The sequence below is a fragment of the Podarcis melisellensis genome (assembly GCF_964234715.1).
Source record: "Podarcis melisellensis genome assembly, chromosome: 2".
NCBI classification, from domain to species: domain Eukaryota; kingdom Metazoa; phylum Chordata; class Lepidosauria; order Squamata; family Lacertidae; genus Podarcis; species Podarcis melisellensis.
The window spans coordinates 14633234-14647746 of NC_138529.1; the positions used below are offsets into that span (position 1 = coordinate 14633234).

General features: G+C 47.6%; 1 protein-coding gene across 1 annotated transcript in view; it reads left to right on the forward strand.

The window, feature by feature from the left end:
* Window positions 1-2214: 2214 nt before the first annotated feature.
* FIGNL2 (fidgetin like 2) overlaps window positions 2215-14513 on the forward strand; it is a 61040-nt gene continuing 48741 nt past the window's right edge. The window contains exon 1 of the mRNA XM_081898635.1: window positions 2215-2410. The gene's annotated coding sequence lies outside the window, so the exon portion shown is untranslated. The remainder of the gene's footprint in view (window positions 2411-14513) is intronic.

Sequence of the window (14513 nt, forward strand, 5' to 3'; positions counted from 1 at the left end):
GTTCTGGTTCCACATTTCTCTTTCAATTTTTTTTACTCTTGCGTACTGCTTCCTGGTCTGTTCCACATTCCCCCATTTCCCAGCCTACAGGATTTTATTCATGCTGGTAGTAAATGGTTACTTGGGTAATTTTCTCCCTGGCTCAGTCCTCTTCCGTGCCCCTCCTTCTGGGGATCCTCTTCTGTTTCTATGGAGACAACCTGTAAATGTGACGCCCGATCCTTCGTCCACTGAGGCCAAAGGCAAAAGTTGCCACTAATTTTGACTGCAGCAGGGTGGCAATCTCTGCCGCTATCTTCTCTTACGAACAGTTGGGTTTCTGTACAACATTGTACTGAACAGTAATCACTAACATAATGGAAAGCACACAATGATATATCTGAAATATCACCGCAGTCCCCAGTATAGTCTATATATCCTCCAATTAATCCAACCCCAGAATAGCTTCAAAAGCTGTCCCAGAATCTGCGTTCATAACCTGAGGCCCTTCTCTGTGTGTCTCCTCCATGTGAGGTCCGGAGGGTGGCAACACAAGAACAGGACCTTTTCTGTAGTGGCTCCCTGTTTGTGGAATGCTTTCCCCAGGGAGGTTTGCCTTCATTATATGTCTTTAGGCACTAGACGAAAACAATCTTCTTTAACCAGGCCTTCGGCTGATTAATATCCTACAGCCTTTTAAATGTATCTATGGGAAAGGGGGCATTGTTTTGGTTGAATTAATTACAGTGGTACCTTGGGTTACATACGCTTCAGGTTACATAGGCTTCAGGTTACAGACTCCGCTAACCCAGAAATTGTGCTTCAGGTTAAGAACTTTGCTTCAGGATGAGAACAGAAATCGTGCAGCAGCGGCGCGGCGGCAGCGGGAGGCCCCATTATCTAAAGTGGTGCTTCAGGTTAAGAACAGTTTCAGGTTATGAACGGACCTCCGGAACGAATTAAGTACTTAACCTGAGGTACCACTGCACTTGTGTTTCAACTGGTATTTTATTCTGTGAACTGCCCTGAGATCTTTTGATGAAGGGTGGTATATAAATTTAATTTAAAAAGAAGAAGGAGGAGGAGGAAATGACTACCTAGTCATGTTGAGGTTATCCGGTCCATGTCTGGCTTCTTTTTTAAATCTTTTGTTATATGAAATAATGTTTTGAAAAACCCTCCAAACAATAAAAACCTAGATATATGTAGACTCTGTATAATCAGGTACAATGGCATGAAGTTAAGATGTGCATAAGGGGGGGGGGAATGCTTTGCATGAATGGTGGCGCTGTGGTAAACCACAGAGCCTAGGACTTGCTGATCCGAAGGTCAGCGGTTCGAATCCCCGCGACGGGGTGAGCTCCCGTTGCTCGGTCCCTGCTCCTGCCAACCTAGCAGTTCGAAAGCATGTCAAAGTGCAAGTAGATAAATAGGTACCGCTCCGGCGGGAAGTTAAACGGCGTTTCCATGCGCTGCTCTGGTTCGTCAGAAGCGGCTTAGTCATGACCCGGAAGCTGTACCCCGGCTCCCTCGGCCAGTAAAGCGAGATGAGTGCTGCAACCCCAGAGTTGGCCATGACTGGACCTAATGGTCAGGGGTCCCTTTACCTTTACTAGTCAGGATTTGTTATAGGGGGCACAGGCTTTATGTTGGGGGCAGAACCGAGTTATCTGCCATGCAATCGGTCATCTAGCACCCAATGCTGGAATTTACAATAGCCCACCGCAGGAATTTACAACTGAGTTCGAGGCACACCTTGTTTACTCCTTCTCACATAGTGAAGTATTTTTGATTATTTACTTTGTATTTTGTTTATTTCATGCACCCCCCCTGGCTACGCCTATGGATCTACATCTACATATCTTGAATTGTGTACATACTTAACCAGATTACCTGACCGTGATGTTTTAAGGGAGGGAATTCCTTCTTCCCTAGGCAGCCTTGGACAACATTTTGCGGGGCTTCTCCGCGCGCCCAACGCGCTGCCACCTCCCCTCGCCTCCTCGCCTGGTGCGCGAGGGGATGATAAGCCCGAGTGGATGGATAGACGGACGGACTGACGGGAAGGGTTAGGTCATCGGAGGCGGGGGAATCGAATGGGCGGTGAATCTGGAGTCGGGAGCCGAAGGGGAGGGGGGTGGAGCCGGCGAGAGAGGCGGGTGGGCGCATGGGGGAAAGGGGCGGGTCGGGAGACGCAGAGCCTGCCTGGGCAAGCGGAGGGCGGCACGCAGCCTGGAGCTGCTCGACCAGCAGAGGCAGTAGCAGATCCCGGCTCCGGCTCCGCGTTGTCCCGGCCGGGCGGCGGCAGGAGGATGCCGAGTTCCGCGGCCACCCACAGCTGCGCCGCGCCCGCCTGCGCCGCCGCAGCGCCCCGGCCACGCGGACCAGGGGGCTGCGCCGGGTTCCGCTAGGGACGCGCCGGGATGAGTAGGTGAGTTAGGGGGCGAGGCGCTGACAGCGGGCCGGGCCGGGTTCCGGGCGGCCCTCCCGAGATCGTCCGGAGGGGTTGGGATGGGGATCGGAGTCTCTCCCGGGGCAGGGGGGTTGGGGGGTGGGAGACGGCGCTCGGGGCGGGAAGGCGAGCCCTGGGGATCTGGTGTGCTACGGATCCACCGGATCATCTGCAACGTAGGGTGGGCTGGGTTTCCCCGGCCAAAACATGCAGCTGCGAAGGCTTCCTTTCCCTGGAAACTAGCCGGTTGTCGTTTGCGCGGTGGAGCCAACTCCTAGGGGGCGAGGGGTCTTCGCTCCCCCATAAAATATTTGAGGGGGCGCCCCCACCCAAATTGATGGGCATTGCCATTCAAACGGTGTGTGCGTGCACCGGGTCGTGCGATCGATTATGCGGGGGGCGGCTTCCCCACCCGACCCCCAATATTTTATTCAAGTTGGCACCCCTGAGGTGGGAACACACATACATGGGTATACTTTGCTTTGCAAAATTGCCTCGGGGGGGGGGGGCTGAGACCCGTGTTGAGGGAGTGGGTTTTTTTGCTCCCTCCCTTTTTTTGGGTCAAAAAACAAGAGTGCCTGAAGCTCCTGTGTTTACGTTGCGCAGGGTAGGCGTGCGCCTGGTGACAGCGTTCCCCTCGTGGATTTTACGCGCGACCTTTTATGTCGTGCCAGACGCGAAACCTCTAAACCTCCTAGATCGCGCGTGGGGGTGGGGAATCTCCTGATCGCCCTGAATATCTCGATTACTGTTCTGGCGACATGACTCTCTGGGAAGCAAAGGGGGGTGTCATTTTTCACTGGGGTGGGTGGGTGGGTGCTGGTTAAGTATTTGGGGATTATTCTCGTGCCGTCGGGGCACAAACCCTGCGCGCAAGAGCAAAGGTCGCCGGGGCTTGTGGAGCGGGGAGAGAGACCTTGCCTGCACGGCTTGTGGGTCTTCGGGAGGCTCGCTCTGTGCGTGTCCGGGGCTGGGAGATGTCCACTATTGCGCGTGGATTGCCTTTCGGAAGTGGGGCAGCAGGTTGAGCCATCTGGGGGGCTCGGGAAGGACCGTGGAAGTTATAGGTTTGTGGAAACGGAAGAACTAGTGGAATATGGAGAGATGTCTCTGGATGAGGGCAATGTAGGGCTTTTAAAGGGAACCGGGTGGGGGGAAGATGCTCAGCTTCTGTGTGAGTGCGTTTGTGTACATTTATTTAGCGCCAGTTGGAGAGCAGGGAGCAAACACGGGTATATTTGGGGGCAACCAGAAACCAGGGCCCTTTGTTTGGATGCTGTGTCTGCCCTGACCCCTGGGGCGAGAGAAGCAGCCGTCTCTGGAGGAATTTTGATTCAGCGTGGCAGTGGCTGTTCCCTTTTCTTTGCCACCGCCCAGGGTCCCTCGCTTGCAGGCGGTGGGAGGGAGGGAGCGGGTGGGGTGGGGGGCTTAAAAAACCGGGACCCTCCCTGGGCTGCACATGCATCTCCTATTGATTGCCTTTGAAAATCCCCTCAGGTTGTGGGTTTAGTGAGTTGTCAATTAGCCCAACTTGCAGGGAGCATGCAGAGCAGCTTCAAACAATGTCAGTTTGAGGCAGAGTCTCTCCCATCATCCATGACATTATTTTGCACACTCTAGAAATGCGACCCCAGGCAGGAGAAGGGGAGGAGGTGGGCTGCTGAAGCCTGCGCAGGAATGAAGGGGATGGGGGTCATCTCTAGGGGCCCCTTCAAGTATTTGATTCTTGAGTGCTTCATAGTCTGTTATTCGCATGCATGCATGTGTGTGTGTGTGTGAGGCAGCTTTCAAAAATGCACATGCGTGCATGTGCATGTAGTTTATGGAGGCTGCAAAGGAGAAGATGCCTTTGGGGGAAAAAGTCCTCCTGGAATCCCTAAAGGAAAGCTTAGGTCGCTCTGATTAATCCCTATTTGTTGGCGCTGTGGGTTAAACCACAGAGCCTAGGACTTGCCGATCAGGAGGTTGGGGGTTCAAATCCCCACGATGGGGTGAGCTCCCATTGTTCGGTCCCTGCTCCTGCCAACCTAGCAGTTCGAAAGCACGTCAAAGTGCAAGTAGATAAATAGGTACCACTCCGGCGGGAAGGTAAACGGCGTTTCCGTGCGCTGCTCTGGTTCGCCAAAAGTGGCTTAGTCATGCTGGGCACGTGACCCGGAAGCCGTACGCCGGCTCCCTCGGCCAATAAAGTGAGATGAGCGCCCTAACCCCAGAGTTGGTCACGACTGAACCTAATGGTCAGGGGTCCCTTTACCTTTACCCTTTACCTCTTGCAAATAACAATAACAACAATTTTATTATTTATACCCCAGCCGCTCTGAGTGGCTTCCAGCACATATAAAAACATAATAAAATGCCCAACATTAAAAATTTCCCAGTGCAGGGCTGCCTTCAGATGTCTTCTAAAAGTTGTGTAGTTCTTTATCTCCTTGACATCCGATGGGAAGGCGTTCCACAGGGAGGGCGCCACATATATGATGGCTCCCTGTTGTTGTGGACGGGAAGGGTGGCAAATTTCGAGCACTGTTTTCTCTACTAACTTCAAATTAAGGAATGTATATGGAGCCTGTGCCAGAGATTATTGGACTTCCAACTCTCTTCCAGCAGGGCCTATGGTCAGAGTTGATGGGAGTTGCAGTTCAGCAGTACAGTGGTACCTCTGGTTACGCACTTAATTTGTTCCGGAGGTCCGTTCTTAACCTGAAACTGTTCTTAACCTGAAGCACCGCTTTAGCTAATGGGGCCTCCTGCTGCTGCCGCACTGCTGGAGAACGATTTCTGTTCTCATCCTGAAGCAAAGTTCTTAACCTGAGGTAATATTTCTGGGTTAGCGGAGTCTGTAACCTGAAGCGTATGTAACCCGAGGTGCCACTGTATCTGGAAGGCACCAGTTTGGCTACAGAAGAAGTTGCTTGCTCTGTATCATTCAGTGCCCCCCTTTTCTTGGTGTGACATGGAGAAAAGCATCAGCAGCAGGTGAGCCAATTTCTGGCTCATAAAGAGCATCATCTTAAAACAGTGACTGTGATTAGGCTAGGCTGCCTAACAATTGTGTTTTCTGCCATTGGCGTTATTCTAAATCAGCCTTGCCCTGAATTTGTATGGAGCTTCAGGACTCATCTTAAACATGCTGCTTAAGGGTGGGGGGAGCTTGTTTTTGCGAAGCACCATTGGTCAGCTAAGTTTTTTTCTGAGATAATTCAGCTGCCCACTGTTAGATCAAGCTGGCTGGTCCCAGTGGGTGTTTCCGCTGTTAAAATCTAGGAATGTTGAAAAGTAGGCTTGACCTAGATTTATAACCCTTCTTCTCTGCTTCGGGAATCCATCGAGTAGACATATTAATAATGTTCCTCTCCCAATTGCCCCTGGGAAGAATTACTATACCCTAAGCCCAAACATGGCCTCTAGGTTATGTATCCATGGGTTTTGAAGCCCAGGCATTGTTTCTGTTTAATGTGCACATATTTACTGAAGGAAAGTGATCTCCAACGTGCTGTGCCTGTAATGGTGAGAAGATCTGTCTTTAATTACCAAATTGATTATGCCGATATGGGATATATGGACAGAGAATGCTTTGTGTGAATTATGCAGTTTTTTAAGTTGAGGTGCCTGCCTGGTTTTAATTTTTATCCTAAATTTATTTTCTGCAGTCCTGAAAGTGCTGTATACCACTAGGGTGGACTCAACCACAGTTTCTTTGACTGCGGCTTCTTTTTTGGGGGGGTAAATTGTCAATGGCTGGCCAAATAGCTGCAGTTCAGTCAGCAGGCAAAACAGCCCAGTACAAGGAAGGTTCTTCAATTGATTTTTTTGTATATTGTATATTGTAACTACTGAGTAGTTAAAAACTTGAGGCTGCAAGATTTAATTGGGTTAATCAGTAGATGGATCAATGAAAGTTTTAGTTGATTAATTGCTGGTACCAATGATAATCAGTGAGATTCTGAGTTAAGGCTACACTTGCTTTAAAAACAAACAAACAAACAAACAAACAAACAAATAAACAGCTATCATGCTTTTGGTACGTTACTGTAATAAGGATGTTTAAACCTCTCTTCCCCCATTAAATATGATCTTGCAGCAATGAGTGGAAGCATTTGATTGCTAAGTTAGCCTGCACTCCCTTCAGTATCACAAATGGACGTCTGTATTTAGGTTTTGACAAGATGCAAACGTGTTTCTATCTAATCAGTTGGCTTAAAAGCAGATGGCTAATCAACTAAACATTATTTAAGTGACAGGCACTATTTCAACCGAAGCAATCCTGTGCACGTTTACTTGGGAGTAAGTCTCGTTGATCTCGGTGGGATTTGCCTTCTGAATAAGCATGCTCTGGATTATGCTCTTACAAAGGTTACTTTATTGCAAAAGTGGGGATTTTCGTGATGCGCATCCTTGAAGAATTGTGAAAGAGAGTGCATCCTATAATTACTTTGACTAAAATAAGTACTTAAGCTTTTTTTTTGCGCAGTTGTCCCTGATAACAGATTTCCCCTCCCCTTCAAATTAAAGCATTTTTGTGAAAAGTCTAAATGGAAACAGTTTTGCCTTTTTAAAAACAAACAAGCAAACCTGTTAGTCTGAATTCAGCAATTACCAGGATAGTGATAAGGAGAATACCTTACTAGTGTAGCACATTTATTAAATTGAGCATTTGCCTTGGATCAATTTATGAACCATGAACGATTTATTAACCATGAACGAGGTTATACTTTTCTCTTGCTGCCCTTTTGGGGATTACTTTTGACAAATAGTGTATTAATACCATTTGGTAAGGGGTTTGCTGTACAGCGAAGTAGGACAGTATCTTTCTCAAACACACAAAGTCTTAAAGACGCTAGGAGGCAAAAAATGATCGGTTTGGGGCTTTGCACGATGCAGTTAAAACTTGTGATTGATGACGTGCCTTACGTTCGTTTTCTGTAGCCGGAGACCTTTCATAAAGAATCCTGCCAGAATTTACATGCATATAACCGAGGTGTTTTGTTTTGTTTTCTAGCGCAGGAAAAGCGGGCCTTGGCTTCTGGGGCTTCCTGGTCTTGGATGTGCCAGGGAGTGGGGTGGGGGGTGGGCGCAGTTCCTTAAGCTGCAAAGAATCAGAAAGCTGCAGCTCCTTTTCACAATGAGTTTTTCTTTTAACTCGGCTCCAGAGAACGCTTTAACTAGCAGGCTTTGTCCCGGCTCCCATTCTCTCCTAGGAACCCCCCCCCTTCCCCTTCCCCTGCATTCTTTGGCCATTATCATTTTGGTTAAACAGAAAGGCAACTTGTGTACCATATGGATCATGTTAACAATTGCTTATCTGGGGAGACCTCTGTTTTCTACCTGCTTCTCCCGCACCTCTCTGGCAGACTCTTAGGGTTGGTATTTTTAATAATAGCATCTTAAGGCCAGCAAGTGCTGCTTGTGGAGCCAGTTTGACAAGGATTCTATTAAGAGAGAGAGAAAGAGAGAGAGAGAGAGACAGAGACAGAAGGGGGCACATATAGAGCTTTCCTTCTCCCTGTGTTTCTGTTTCATGGATAGAAATGTTAGTTTTCTGTTGCTGCTGCTTAGTTTGTCATGGATAGGAGTGTTCAATCAGTTCTGGAGAAAACACCAAGGCAGCCACAACAGTTTGTGCTCCCCAAAGTTACTTGCAAACACTGCAGGACTTTAGGTGAAAGGCAACCTTTTTTTTTCAGGGGCCTTGGGAGGGAGAGTGTGGGAGGCTGTTCCCGACGCACACAAACGAAGCCCGATTTTGCAGTGTTTGTTGATGTGGGTTTAACTTGGTAGCCACTCCCCAGGAAAGAGAGCTTTGGGAGTCTGGAAGGCTTGCAGCGGGAAGAAGCTCTTTGGAACATGTCAACGCTGTAGCATTGCCGTGGTAGCAAAACCTTCCGCGTTGCGAATTGTTAGGACAGAGGCAGAGAATAGGCAAGCAGCATTATCTCACTAAACAGAAACTCTAGGCACCAAATAGCTCCTTAAACCAGGGTTACGGCCGCCAAAACAGAATGCCTAGTTGCCATCTGGGAGCCAAACGGCTCCAAAGTTGAACTTTTCAATACGACTTTTCGGTTTCCGAAACCAACTCTGGTTGTGCAGCTAAAATATAAGAGATAGAATTCTACAGGGTGTGTTGCCAGTGTGTGAAAACAGTCAAAATCTGAGGATCCCCAGGCATGCACCTTCAGATCATGGAAACATCAGGTACCATCCTTGTGCCCAGGCATCTTAACTTGGTTGTAAGTGGTTGAGAGACAGGTGCAAAATGTCCCTGGCACCTGGTGAATTTCAAACACTGGTCACTAGGCACATCTAAGATGCATTTTAGAGTACTGTTGTACCTTAGATCTCAAATGCCTTGGCTCCCGAATGACCACAACCCGGAAGTGAGTGTTCTGGTTTTCCCAACTATTTTGGGAAGCCTAACGTCTGGTACGGCTTCTGATTGGCTGCAGGACGCTCCTGCAGCCAGTTGGAAGCTGTGCCTTGGTTTTCGAACAGTTCCGGGAGTCAAACGGACTCCTGGAATGCATTCTGTTTGGGAACAAAGATACGACTGTAGTTCAAATAAATAAAAAAATGGAGCAAATGAGTTCTGAATTACGATACCTCCCCTATTTCATCCCGCCCCCCCATCCTTTGAGAGCAATTTTTGGGCCCAGTAGTCTGATTATAAAGTCTCAATCCCTTAGACCAGGCACGTCCAACTCCCAAGAGACTGCAACCTATTCCCACTATTTAAAAAACTGGCAGTGATCTAGCCATTGTGATTGCCAAGAGTTGTTGATCTTTTTTGGGGGGGAGGGGTCGATCAGAGTTGTTAAGCTTTTTGGGTGACCCAGAGTCATAGCTGTCAACTTTTCCCTTTTCTTGCGAGGAATCATATTCGGAATATTCGGGAAACGTTGAGAGCTATGCCCAGAGTTGTTGAGTTTTTCTGGGGGATCGATCAGGAGCACCCCAGAGATCTCGCGATCTACCTGGAACACCCCCACGATCTACCTCTAGATCGCGATCTACCTGTTGGATCTACCTGCCTTAGACCAAAGCCCACTCCATTGTACCAGCCATCTATCTCCTCCTGATCTCTTCCTTGCTATCTCTTGACTCATTCTACTCAAGTCCAGTAGCTCTTCTCTTCTCTAGCCTATCTCCAGGACCCTCCTCCATCGTGTTCCTGGGCTCTCCGCTCTTGCTATTCCACAAGGTGCTGGGCCTCTTCTCCCCCTCATTGCTGCCCGTCTGTTGGGTGACTTGTGCCCAGACTTCCCAGTTTCCTCAGAAAAAAACCCCTTCCAATCCCCCCCAACCGGGCCAGCTTTCTCCTTGAATTCTCCACATTCTACCCATGTTGCATTAACATAACAAAATAGCACAAACCCACAGCTGGCATGAAGCGGGTGGTTAGGTTGGTCTCAACTAGGGCCAGGGCCTTTTCAGTACTGGCCCCAGCTTGGTGGAATGCTCTGTCACAAGAGACCAGGGCCCTGCGGGACTTGACATCTTTCCGCAGGGCCTGCAAGACAGAGCTGTTCCGCCTGGCCTTTGGTATGGATTCGGTCTGACCCTTATGTTTCCCTCCCCTTATGCTTTTGACTTTTAAAATGAGACTGCATTTTAAATTGCATTCTAACCTGTATTTTAAATTGTTTTTTTCCTTTTTCTTTTTTTTGTATTGTGTTTTTACTGAAGTTTTATTGGTGTTAGCCGCCCTGAGCCCGGGGAGGCCGGGGTATAAATAAAATTTATTATTACAGTGGTACCTCAGGTTACATACACTTCAGGTTAGATACACTTCAGGTTACAGACTCAGCTAACCCAGAAATAATACCTTGGGTTAAGAACTTTGCTTCAGGATGAGAACAGAAATTGTGCTCCGGTGGCGTGGCGGCAGCGGGAGGCCCCCATTAGCTAAAGTGGTGCTTCAGGTTAAGAACAGTTGCAGGTTAAGAACGGACCTCCAGAACGAATTAAGTACTTAACCCGAGGTAAAGGTAAAGGTAATGGGAACCCTGACCATTAGGTCCAGTCGTGACCGACTCTGGGGTTGCGGCGCTCATCTTGCTTTATTGGCCAAGGGAGCCGGCATACAGCTTCCGGGTCATGTGGCCAGCATGACTAAGCCGCTTCTGGCGAACCAGAGCAGTGCACGGAAACGCCGTTTACCTTCCCGCCGGAGCGGTACCTATTTATTTACTAGCTAGCTTGGCAGGAGCAGGGACTGAGCAACGGGAACTCACCGTCGCGGGGATTCGAACCGCTGACCTTCTGATCGGCAAGTCCTAGGCTCTGTGGTTTAACCCACAGCGCCACCCGCGTTTCATTAACCCAAGGTACCACTGTATTATTATTATTATACTGAGTTAGACCATTGATCCATCTAGTTCAGGATTGTCTGTACTGACCACCAGAGTGGTTCTCCAGGGTTTCAGCATGGAAGTAGACTCTCTACCTCTGAGCTTTTGACCCTTCCCACTGGGCCATGTGCTTAAGCTGTGCAGCTAACTTTATGCTGCTTGCCAGACTCAGGACACTTTCTAGGGATGCTGTTTGATGGCCACAACATCCTTGTCCTCTCCTCCAACTGAAGCACGGCTGGTTTCCTGAGGATCTGACACCACCAACGAAGGAAGGTTAGCTAGATTACAAGTACTGCTGGAGGAGAGAGTCGAAGCCAACTGATTGTTGCATGGATCGCCTCCTTTCAGAAGTTTTGGGATGTAGCGGCAGCAGCGGCAAAGAAGGCTTTGTTCTCTCCACTGCCACAGCATCTGCAAAGCGTCATTTGCTGGGGGGGGTGTGTTTCTTAATGGTGAATGGCCTGGTAAATCCGGGCTGTTTTCACCCAGAGCCAGAGATAAGTCCTGTCTGCTGTGATGAATTTGCCACCTACTTAGCAGATGAAGTTGCTGTTTCAGGGGGACTTGGGGAGGCAGCCGGCAGTTTCAACAGGGTGGCAAGGGAATTTGTCTTGCTGTGTTTCAGCTAATCTCTGCGGTGGAATGCAGGTGGCCTTTCTTGTGAGTTGGAGGCGTACGCTTTTCCTGGACGATGAAGCTAGGGCAGTTACACTGCTGTGGTGAGCTGTGTCCGTGTGCTATGAAGGCCTTCCAGAAGTTAAGCTGGAGCCCCTTTCCCCTGAGCAGTACATCGCTTTGGAACATTTAAGGCCTCCAAATTTCCTGGCTTTTCCCCCTACGTGAGCTTGGATGCTTGAATTCCCTGCTGTTTCTTGTGATATAATAATAATAATTTATTATTTATAACCCGCCCATCTGGCTGAGTCTCTCCAGCCACTCTGGGTGGCTCCCAATCACATGTTAAAAACAATACAGCTTTAAATATTAAAAACTTCCCTGAACAGGGCTGCCTTCAGCATGTCAGGTAGTTGTTTATCTCTTTGCCATCTGATGGGAGGGTGTTCCACAGGGTGGGTGCCACTACCGAGAAGGCCCTTTGTCTGGTTCCCTGTAACCTCACTTCTCGCAATGAGGGAACCACCAGAAGGACCTCGGCGCTGGACCTCAGTGTCTGGGCTGAACGATGGGGGTGGAGATGCTCCTTCAGGTATACAGGACCGAGGCCGTTGAGGGCTTTGAAGGTCAGCACCAACACTTTGAACTGTGCTTGGAAATGTACTGGGAGCCAATGCAGATCTCTCAGGACTGGTGATATTTCAGGCTCCCTGCCTTACTCTGCTTCACCTCGCTTGTTCCTGACTTTCCTTGTGCCTGTGAAATCATCTTGCTTAGTAGAGTTTTGCCAAACTTTCTGAGACAGCAGGAGACCAGTGATCCAACCCCCTTTGTGGGAAACCTGATTTTGGATCGCCTGCTATTAGCAGCAGTTAGTCCAAACAAAGCCTCTAAATAATCACCATCATCTTCCTCCTCCTCATCATCATAATTTATTATTTATACCCCGCCCTGGCTGGGTTTCCCCAGCCACTCTGGGCAGCTCCCAAGAGAATATTAAAAACACAACAAAACATCAAACATTAAAAACGTCCCTAAACAGGGCCGCCTTCAGATGTCTTCAGATAGTTGTTTATTTCTTTGACATCTAATGGGAGGGCGTTCCACAGGATGGGCGCCACTACCGAGAAGGCCCTCTGCCTGGTTCCCTGTAACCTCACTTCTCGCAGTGACGGAACCACCAGGAGGCCCTCGGAGCTGGACCTCAGTTGCTGTTTCCACATTGTCTCCAGACCTTGCAGGTGTCACCTAGATTCCCAGTCCTACCAGTCCCTGCCCCTTTCTTACCTGTTTGGACAGCTTTCCAGGAATTGGCATGAACTCCCTCAATGGATGATGTGTTGTGTGAAGAAAAGCACTGAATGCTCTGAATTTATCAGTCTTGAACTGATAATGCTCATCTGTTTTACTGAATAACCCCCAAATTATAAGTCGGTGGTGAGGAACTTGTGTCCCTCCAGATGTTTTTGGTTTCCATTAGTCCCAGCTGTCATTGGCCAATGGGCCAAGGGAGTCTAGGAGTTGGAGTTGACATCTGGAGAACCACAGATCCCCCATCCCTGGTCTGGTATTGCTAAAGAGGGAGACCTGTCTCTTGCTGTTTTCACCACACTGTCCAGAACTTTATACAGTATTGAGCTCTATCAAGTCCTGTCAAACCTCTGTCATGCCCTGTCACCCCCCCTTAAACCGAGAAAGCCCAAACTCGTTAGCCTTTCCCTTGAAGTGAAGGTCCCTTCGTCCTTTTGAAGGTCCCTTCGTCCTTTTGATTTTCCCTTTCTAGCTCTGCGATATCCTTTTAAAAATGGGGCTACCAGAACTCCACCGACTTCCTAGCCTTATGTCCTGTCATCAGCTGCAGTTGGAGTGCTTTCAGCCTGCCTTTCTTCAGACAGTATTAACCCTGGCCTCCTGTTATCAGGAGACGCTGATCTTTATTGCACCATTTCGGCCTCCACTCAACCCAATGGACATGGGCTGAATTGCTTTCTAGATCATGAAGTAGTGCCATTAAACATACAGCTATTTCCTCAAGTAGGTAAACAAACCTCTTCTACCTGAAATACCACCTAAAATTAATTTCTAGCTTTGCTAGTGAAACTTACCACCTTTTTCTTCTCTTTTTCTATTCATTATATTTTATTAAATGTTAAAAATTTCACATGTGCTCTCCAAAACATAATAATTTTTCCTTTGGGTTTCCCCCCCCCCATCTTCTCCTCCCATTTTTCATGGTGTTTTTACTTTGTCCTCCATTGCTGTACCCTGTTTTCTCTCTTTTATATCATAACCACCACACAATAATTCCTCATTCCTTCTGTTTCTCACAGCTCAAATCCTGCTCACGAATTCATCATACTATAATATTTCTTTAAATATTCTGGAAAAGCGCTTCCATTCTGCCACAAAACAATCGCCATTAGGTTCTCTTATTTTAGCTGTTGGATTTGCTGATTCCACATAGTGTATCACATTCTTCTTTGGTGAGGAAATGGCTTCCTTAAATTTTTGTGCACAGAAAATCCTAGCTTTCTGCTGTTACATACTTAAACAGCTTAGTCATCTTTTTTGGGAACTTCTGTCCCGATAATCCCTAAGAGAAAAACTTCAGAGTGTTTTTTTTTTGGGGGGGTATAATCACGATAAACATCTTTTTTATCTCATCTTGTATCATATCCCAAAACACCCTTGTTTTTTTAAAAGTCCACCACATATATATAAAAACAGATCAGGAATCACCATTCAAGCCCTCACATTTAAAATACGAAAACATTGTGGAACACACAAATCTATATCATCTATCTATCTATCATCTATCTATCTATCTATCTATCTATCTATCTATCTATCTATCTATCTATCTATATCTATCTATCATCATCTATCTATCATCATCATCTATCTATCATCTATCTATCATCTATCTATCATCTATCTATCTATCTATCATCTATCTATCTATCATCTATCTATCTATCTATCTATCATCTATCTATCATCTATCTATCTATCTATCATCTATCTATCTATCATCTATCTATCTATCTATCTATCATCTATCTATCATCCATCTATCATCTATCTATCTATCTATCTATCTATCTATCTATCTATCT